Source organism: Pithys albifrons, chromosome 2 (assembly GCF_047495875.1).
Source record: "Pithys albifrons albifrons isolate INPA30051 chromosome 2, PitAlb_v1, whole genome shotgun sequence".
In the NCBI taxonomy this organism is placed as follows: Eukaryota; Metazoa; Chordata; class Aves; order Passeriformes; family Thamnophilidae; genus Pithys; species Pithys albifrons.
In genome coordinates, this window is record NC_092459.1 from 70,054,150 (window position 1) to 70,064,456 (window position 10,307).

Below are 10,307 nucleotides of genomic sequence, written 5' to 3' on the forward strand. Positions count from 1 at the left end.
TTCATTAAATTACCAAGCAACAGCCATTTCAAATTCCAGGGCTGCCTTTATGTAATCTTCATCCCTGTGGATGACGAGCAAAGTGAATGCAGGGAATTGAAATGGTGAAAATGCTGTTTTAAATGTACACCTATGCAAATATTTTTACAGAAACGTTTCCCTTTCTTAGAGCTTAATGCTGTCTGAGGCTCCTTTACATTTCCCAGGTAGTCCTCCTAGATTTGTAATCTTGAGTTGACAGTAATTACAGCTGATGTCGAGGGAAATCCTCGATGTAGATAACCTTTCAGATGTCAACAATTTTGTGAAAGCCCATTTTTTTTCCTGTGTATGATGAAAATTCAGATGGCGAGTCTGAATCTGTTCAAATGCCTCCTTTAATTTATGATGTTTCAAACTATTTATCTTGAAATCCATGCAATATAAAATTTTAATTTTAAAGAGTTCTCACAATATTGGTAGTAATTAAAATAGAATGCATCTCTTATTTTATGGTGAAAAATAGTCTAGCTTTCATGATGTGTGTTAGTTTTCTAAGGGCGTGTAGTTCTTGGTTTTACAAAAATCTTAGGTACAGATGAAATATCAATGCATTTGATTATAGTTTCACTTGTACAGATATTTTTTTTTTCACTTTAACAGGTCATGTTGCTATCCTAAAAATCAGCCACAGGCAGATGATAAAAAATTTAGACATTCACAACTGATTATGTCAGGACCTTTTGACTGGATAATGGCACAAGTGTCATTACAGACACAATAATTTATATTCCTAAAGAATTTTATGAGAGGCACACATTTAAGCTGAGTGAAATACTCTGTCCATTATAGGTGAAACTATTGAGATGGAACAAAAGTTTAATATTTTATACTGAAGAATACTTACAGTCCCAGAACTACTGCTTTTCTGTAATATTTTTATTATTTTGTATGTTCATCGATAGATATTAACTGCTGTCATACTTTGTACACAGTGCATTTTCATCTCATTCTTCAGTATATGCCATAGTGAAAGTTGCTGTAAGTTAAAAGCTGAAGGACAACAAAAAAAGGGAAAAACTCTAAAATCAAATAAAATACCAACTGTTGTCCACCAAAGGCATTTCTCAATTTATATAAGTGCCCTGAAAATTTATTTTATACTTTGCCTGCTTTTAGAAAAGAAACAAAGTGGTTTTAGAACTGAATTTAAGGATGACTTTCAATATTGCTAAATCATTGAAGTTAGGTTCTTTTTTATTATTACTATTATTCTGAGGTTAAATTGTCTTGACATTTGAAAAATCATACATTTAAGACAATTATATAATTTCTGTCCAATAAAGTGGGATTTATCTTAGGGTAAATCTGGTTTGGGTTATGGGTTTGAGGTTTTTCGTTTGTTGGGGGTTTTTGGTAGGTCAGAATATAAACAAAAACATCTTCAAGTCCTTCAAAGTAAAATCTGAGTGATGCTCTTCACATTTTAAAAGCTAACTGTTGTACCAAAGTACAACAAATTTGGTTTCTCTGAGAGTACTTTTGTTCATGTTACCAACCCACAATATATTTCATAAAAAGTCTTCAAGGACATCTTTCAGGTATTTTTATTAAGCATATGTTCAGTGTATACTGACAATATTGACCTTTTATTTTAACATATCTTTTAAAAATATATCAAAAATCTACATGTAGTGAATGGTTTATTGCCAGATTGTACTCTAGGAGGGGGACCACTAATAAGTTTTGCTGCCCTGAAAATGCAGGGAAAAAATTACAGTGTGTTGCCATCCATTAAGAAATTACTTAAACTTGAGAGAAACATACTTAAGAGTATATGAAACTGAATTCTTTGTCTCTGAGTAAAAATACCAGTTAACATAAGTAGCACATTGTACAGAATGGAATCTAAGTAACACATTCCTAGGGCTGGAAGTATATAATTGTTACTGGAATTTCTATTTTGTTTTAATGTATTTGATGTATTTTTCTAAAACACTGTTAATGGAATACTGTCCAAATACCACGTGCACCGTAACACTAACACGTGATAATCAATGTTGAATCAAACTGGTTAACGAAAGTACAGCGCTCTTCCTTCTCTGTGCCTGCGCACTAATTGCAGGTGGTGTGGTTCTGCATAGGGGCTGGGGGTCAGACACGGCAGCGTGCAGTTCTCATGTCTTAGTGCCTGCAGTTTGGGTGTCCGTCTTTGACAAAAGGCTGACTGGGAGGAATCTGCCTCCCTAGGCAAAGATTAACTGAGATCTGAAACTCGTAGAAGAATTAATTGAAAAATCAGCAACAATAAAATGACATATATACATATATGCTTTGACTTGTATTATGACAGTTTGTGTGAAACATTTAAGGTTTGTTTGTGCAAAATAATGTATTCTGAGGGGAAAAGCAAACATGGACATTGCCAAAAGACATGTAAATAAAGCACCATTTATGACTGTACATTATGTGCAATAAAGTAACTGGAAAAAGTGCATGTACTTTATCCTCAAAGGTAAACTGACAGCTCTCAAAGCTTTAGCTATAGTTTTATTTTCTGAAAAGTTAAATTTTATTCTGTATCTAAACAGCAGAATAAAGAATGTACATTTTCCCACTTAAATTTTCATTAATGCTTTTAGCATTGTTGTGGAGGATGTTAATTGTGGCTTAAAAAGAGGCTTAAATGTTCATGGTTGTCTGATTATTGGTACATTTTCCTGAACAGTTTTATTGCATATGCTGTTGTTTGTAACTGTAAATGGAGCAAGTATGCGTTATATACCATAAACATGCAATACACTTTTTGCTTATAGATTTGTGGATACACCAATTTATAAATTTCTTAAAAGATTACTAAGTCATTTTGATGTTACTGTACTTTTGTAAGCATAACTTGTTAAAATTGTTCAGAGCAAATAAGGAATAGGAGTACTACTTGAATATAATGTTAACATGCAGGTTTGTTGGGGAGTTTCTGATTACCATAGAAAATTAAGATGACTGCTACCCTAGCTAGTACAAACCTAGTGAGAAACACACATTAGAGATAGATTATATTTTTTTTATATTTGTGTTAATATTTATGTGGTGATACCTGGTTTTAGATAAGGACAATTTCTTTATCAAGGTATTTGCTAAAAATTCCTTGTGCTTTACTGCTGAAATAAGAAATGGTTTGCCTCAGAAGTCAGTGTACAGTAGATTAGGTTAAGTATGGCATCTTTAGAAGTCTGGAAGAGCGGGGGAGAGGAGGGTAAATGCCACCATTAAGGTACTCTTCTTCTGAAGTCCCCCAGCAGGGAAGAAAAATTTGGTATAACTGGCCTTCAAAGATGCCTTCTGTGATGAGTCTCAGAAAGTGGTGGCATTCAGTCATCTGAGCTAGCTTTAATCTCAGTAGTTCCTAGAATGTAGCTGTGCTATTTGGCATGTGCCACTTGAGCAGGTAAAGCAGCCCATGTCATCTTTGCCGTGACTCTGCCAACACAAGCATGCCTGTACCCTGCAGTCCTGGCTTGAAGTTTGGGCACAGCCTTACTTTCTATGCTGCCTTTGGCTGTACTGTGCAAACCCCCTCCTTCATCCACCTGGATCTCTAGAAAACAGAATTGTGTTGACCTTCCTTATCTCTTGCACAAAGTCAGTAATACCTATTTTTGGTCACATTCCTGCTAGGAATTGCATTTATTGGTCTACAAATTAAAGTCAGATGAGCAGTTTAATGACTGGAGAATTTCTGTCGACAGACTTTACTACCGTTCTACCAATACTGACTCTGTGTGTGTTTTGGTATGTTTATGGAGGATGGCCTGACATTACTAGTTGGCTCCTCATTGTTCTTTCTACAGCTACTGGAGTTTCTTTGAGGCAATACAAACTTAACCATTATCTATGTCAAAACAATGAGAGGCGTTCATACCAAAGAGTGCAAAATGCAGTGTTTGAGATGACTGTTTTTCATGTTGGCATTCAGGTCTACCAACAAAAGTAGAAAGAGTCTCCAGCTTTCTCCATGCCTCTATGAAGTTCTCAAACAGTTAAAAATAGACAACTGATAACCAGTTCTTGTTGAGTAGAACTAAAAATTAACATCCAAAAATAATCAGTAACTCCCTTAAAAAAAGGTTTGTTCTTTTTTTGTTTTTTTTTAGTCTCCCACAAAATAGCATAGCCCTTTTATAATTTCTGTTACAGTATTTTTAAAGTGTTTTCATCTTTAGCAATAAACAAGGTTGGTACTTTAATAAACTGGATGAACTCAGAGATGTGGTTGAAAGTAACAAACATCAAATAATGGCATGCCTCTACATTACATTTCAGCATCTCATCAGTAAAAGAAAGTGTTTTCTCTAAAGTTCAGGTATTTGTAAGCCCCTTACACAGACAAGATGTTAAGCAGAGAAATTATTTTTGTTTTTGAGACCTTGTCAGAATGAATTCTATGGGTTTTCAGTTCACTGAGCATGGCCTTTATTAAGCAGGTGGTACTTCCTGAAGGTAGGAAGATCCAGGGTCTTCATAGGTTTGCTTCACTGAGCAAAAAACTGTTTGGTATTAATCCTGGTTTACTTTCATATGAAAAGGAAACCTCATCTTTTATCTTTTTAATATCACGTAGATACATCAGTCTGTACCTTCTAAAGCAGTATTTTAAAGGGATTTTTTTTAAATGGAAGTTATTTTGGTAAAAAGACAGGTTGAGCAAGAGTGTTGAGCAAGGAAATGTGTTAATACATGGTAAAGATACTGGGATCACTATTTTAAGAGTCCCACTGTGTTATGTGCATTAGAAATGCACAATGAAATAACAGTGTAATATCTATCTTGTTAGTTGCCTACATCTTCCCAGTTGTGATTTCCAGACAAGGTGGTTTTCATGGGACTAAAAATGTACAGTTCAGAGGTAGTGAAGTGCCAAGATGCTTCTAATCAGCCTTAGATATATGCCTTTTCACAGAGCACAGCCTTTTCAAAGAATAGTTTTAAGGTCTTTGCCTCGGATATTGGGTAAAACATGGTAAATATGTGATGCAGGGAGCACAGTTTGTTACTCCACCTGCTAATCTACAGTTCAAACATGTTACCAATTTGGAGATGTTATTGCATGTTAATTGCCTTGGCAAATTCCTTGTCTTATTTTTAACATGGGTGCAATCTGGAGAGCCTCACATGCATACTACTCTAGTAAATCCCAGGATCATTTTCATAAAGAGTGGATCCAGTACTGTGAAGGAGGCCACAAGGCCGTTACTTGTATGCCCTTGTGTGACTTTTCCCATATAACCTTAGTGATGAGACAATTTTGGTTCTTTCCCTGAAAGGCAACAGCTTTTTTTTCTGAGAGAAAATAGGAAATGTATAGCAATCTGGACTGAAAGAAGATAAAGAATAACAATAGTCAGAACTCTGAACCCTGTCCTGAACAAATGACTGAAATTACTTTGGCGTTTTTATGAGCCAGGAAGAGAAGACAACCCTTAACAAGAGCAGCATTGTCAAGCCCATGCTATGTTGAGAAGAAGTTCATCAGAGACTGTAGACTGGAATTTTAAGTGAAGAAAATTGAAATTATCTCAGTCCTTGAAGAGCTGGTTTACCATATCTCCCCTTTACCTTAAGCAAACTTATTAATTTCCCTGTTAGAAATTTTTCCCTTCTTCAGCCTAATTTGAAATGCTTTCCTTCTAAGGTTCTCTCCTGTCCCCTTCCATGGTGTTTTACTTTCATAGACAAATTCTCCCTTCGTTATTATAGCCAGGTGGCACAGGTCATTCTTGGTATGGAAAGACAACAAACAAAACTTAAGGTCTAAATCAGGATGTACAAATGTGACATTGTTTAGAAGATCTGTTTTAAATATACCTGACTCCACTCAAGCAGATGGAAGAGAAATATCTTGATAGTGAGGTCACAAATCTAACATTTGGAAGACCTGGATTTGAGATGCTTCTTTCACTTTTGATGATTTGTGCAATTGTGAGCAAGATCTTTGCAGCCAAATTCACAAAATGCCGTCACCTGAAGTATGGAGTGTGGTTAACTAAGTTTCATCATAAGAATCTTTTAAAATGTTCTTCCATAAAAGAAAAAGCCATCACCTTGTCTTCTTTAGTCTGTTTCAAGCAACAACATCAAAAAATAAAATCCCTGGTACCCACAGACAATATACCTGCCTGAGTAGAGAAGGGAAAGTACTGGTCAGTACATCCCCATCTTTCCATCGCACCCACAGATTGGATGCTTGGGTCTGTTTCTGTTGGGTATGTTTCTCCCCATTTTCATATGCATAGCATATATGGTTGTAGGTTAGCCTTTTACATTCCCCAGCTACCCATAAAGAGAGCTACTCTTTCACTCAAGTACCTTTGATGCTCTTGTTTGGAAACTTTGCCCCTCATTTTCCTGTCAGTGAAATGAGGTTAACAGGAGTACCCCAACAGAGTGTAAGCTGTGGATGGCTGCATTCAAGACTAGAGTGCATTCTAGAATTACCACAATGGCCAAGTGTCTTACAATCTTGAATATACTTAGAAATAAAGCATCTAAGCAAAACAAAATACCTTTGACTTCTTACTTAGTTAAATCCTTTAAATAAAGGTTTGCACAATGTTGTAGGCCAGTTGAGTCCAAGTCTCAGACCAGATTACCTCAGTGGGTGCCTCCCACTAGTGCCATTTCAAAGGATGGCTGTCTCAAGAGAAGATGGGTACAAGTCATTCCTGGGAAGATTCTATTTAGACAGAAGAGGAATTTTTTTTTCATAAGGACAGGAGCCATTGGGAAAATCTCCCCAGACAAGTGGTGGATCCTCCAGTGTTGGATACCTTTAAGGTTCAGCTGGACAGGGTAGTAGACTATGTCAAGACCATGCTTTTACCAAGACAAGTTGGACTGGATGATCCTTGCAATCCTTTCCAACCTGGTATTTTATCATTTGGGTTGATAACATTCCCAGTCCTGCAGGCTCACTGCAGGCCTGAGCTGCATTCATTTTTCACAGTTGTCAAGTCCATGGAGAGGCAAAGGGACAGAGATGCAGTTATGAGGAACAGCACTGCTTTGTCTCTTCACCAGTGCAATGTAGAAATGGGGAGCACTGACTGCTCTTGAGACCCAGGAAAGTGGACAAAATGGGATTGTACCTGCTTGGTGGAAGTGAGAATTCCTGAGTATATGTGAGACAGGCATGATGATCGCACTAGGGTATCAATCACACTGCTATTTATTTGTTGGATTGTTAGTTTCATCATACAGCAAAATACTAAGATTATTTAAATTTTTTTTGCTGCCTTTTGGGAAAACATACCTGCTCTGAGAACTCTTTGGTGTTAACAGAGCCCACTGAAGAGTCCAGCACACAGATATTCTCACTGATCTTTGTGTGCTGCTGTTGAACAGCTTTGAGCTTTTGACTGTAGCATTCCTGATAGCATCACAATACTGTGATGGTTTAACACACTATGTCCTTCACAGACCTAGATATGTTATAATAATAAATTCAAGGCACTGGAAAAGACGGGCAAAGCAGCATTCTCCATTACAGTTAAACAAAGGAGCACAAGTGATGTTGGACATAGGAGATGATACCTGGGACATACACCATCTCCATTTGAGAGTTGACCTTAAAATTGAGTGACTTTTTCCATATCCTCATCTTAGTGCTGGATGTTGGCTTTTTTTTTTTTGCTATGACTCTTCCTTGGCACACGAGTTAGCATATAACCATCAGATATCCTCTGCAATCTCATGAGGTTCTCATTGTTCAACTTTCAGGCAAACAAATTTTTTGAAACTGAAGTGCTTTAAATAATTAATTTTGAAGCAAAACCAACAGTGTTTGCAGCCTCAGGCTTTTAGTTGTGAATGGTTACTTTTGGGATGCAAATTTTGCACTGAGATTTCTATTTGCTTTGGAAGGAAAGATATAAATGCCATTTTTGAGAGACAGAGCTTTGGGTTTCTCAAGTGAGAACCAGGGTCAGCAGATAGGTATAAAACAAAATCACCTCATCAGCCATGCCACTAGTCTCAGCAAAGCCCAGCATTAAGCAGTTTTTCCCTGGTCACACTCAACTACAAGACACTTCTGGCCAACATCAGTAGGAAGGTGGAGAAGTGGGGAATTAGCTGCTCAGTCAAGACCCTTCTAAAATTTTATCTTGATGAAGTAAACAACTGCATTTTATTAGTTGTTATGAACTTGACAATGATAATAGTGAAATATTTTAATGATGTAGGACTTTTCACCTGCTCTGGATTTGTCTTCAGACTTCTCTGTGTGAGGGAACCTTGAAATAAATTATTTCCACTCAAGCAAGTGCTTGGTCTAAAACAAAAATGAAGCCAATGAATGAAATGGTCGAACACCTGATTCTTTTTAGGAAGGAGAGAAACAGTACATAATGTTGCCTTAGAGCAATTTCTCCCTTGTCATCTCTTTTCCCTTGCCATTTGCTCACTAATCACTGTGAGCCAGACTGTGCTCGTCAAAGAATCCTTCAGATGAAGTCGGTGGGCCTGCTAATGTGAGTAATTTGCAAAGCATGCAAACAGGGCCATCAGACCCTGTGATATTAGGCTCATTTTGGCTATAAATTCCCTGGGCACGGGCTTGTATTCTTGTCAGTAAAACACTGGATGCAATTCTGGTGCTGTGCTTTTTTTCTTGCTTGTTTTTCCCCCCCTCACAACTTCTCATTTTTTCTCACCTTTTTCTTCCCACAGACAAACAGCACTAGAACCTCAGAGAAGTAGGAGCTTTGACAAGCAACACTAACATGCCTCCCTCCTCTGAGCAATTCCTTTGGGCAATTTAGCAATGTCATTCTGGCTCTCAACATTTCTTTTCAGTCAGGAGCCTCATCAGTTATAGCAGGTTGGGAAAGGGAGAGCCCAGTTGCAAAGGCAGGAAAAAAGTTCCCTCAGTGGCTGGCAGCCAGGAGAGTCTGGTTATACCCGTGAATTGGCTGAACTACTTGCTCCACTTGCTTATTCCAGCCACATGCAGGCATGTGCGGGCAGGGAAAATTCCTGTCTTTGATTGTCAGGAAAGGACCTGCTTATGTCACCACAATAAACTCTGTTTGCCCAGAATAAAATCTCACAAAGCATAATTGCCAAGATCCTGGGATGAAATACTTCTGCTTAACCCCTGACACATCTTTTTCTTTTCACTGTGAGAAAAACAGTCATTTATAGGGTTTTCCCCCCCCAATTTAATTACCAGCTTTGATGTATCTATAATGGAAATAATGGCAGAGAATAAAAGATCTTCTGTCTGCACCGCTACCTATACACTTGCATATAAATAGCACTTTTGTTTCATGGGCTGAAGAGACATACTGACAGTACAGCAGCTTTTTTCCTTTGTACCAGACCTAATAGATTTGCAGTATGAAAAATACTATGTGTGCTTTGCATTTTGGCTGAAACTCACTCTCTGCTGAGGTCTAGCACAGGGCAGAGGCCCCACTTAAATCCTGCTGAGCCCTCAGACAGGCTTTCCATGTTCCCCTACAACAGATACAGGGATTCAGAGGATTTTGCATTCTGTTCATGGATAAAGGCATGTAAATAATATCTTTATGACTCAGGTATGTCTTGAAATATGCAACCTGATGGCAGACAGCTCTACTTTATTGTGCAGATATTTGTTCTGAACCACATGGCTGATAAGTCATGAAATATTAATGGCATGCAAATATTCTCTTCTGTATCACCAGCTTTTGTGTGTTCCTGACCCCTGACTTCCTTTAATCATCTCCTGGGTGTGTGGTCTGTTACTATTCTGAGATATCTTGTGAACAGGGGCAAAGTAATTACTTGATCCCTGCCTGATGCAAAAATCTATTTGAAAAGAAAAAAGATAACTTCAGAGGCGCTTCCTCCTTGCATTAAAATCAGCCCCACCTGCTCGCTTCACAAGATTTCTCTTTTGGTGGCCTGAATGAAGACCTACAGTGTTCAGTGCTATTTTTAAGACTATTAAAAACTGCATTCTTGGATCTCCTAAGTCATGGCCTGTTCCTCCATAGATTAATTAATTTCTGGTCAGATGTCTTCTCCTCTTCTCTCTTTTTCTCCTACTGATTTTTCTGAAGGCATCCTTAAAAATACACCACAACTCCAACTGCCAGACATTTTACTCTGACTTGTTACGGGAAGGCCCGAAGACCTTTCAAAGAGCAGCTGTAGTGCTTGTTAGTTATAGGGTTATCTTAGCCATCTCTCTAATAACTGGAGGCTGAATTAATGCTTGAAATATGATTTTTTTTTAAATTTTTTTAAGAACATGGGTTTTTTGCATAAATCTCCTTTTCTTTCTC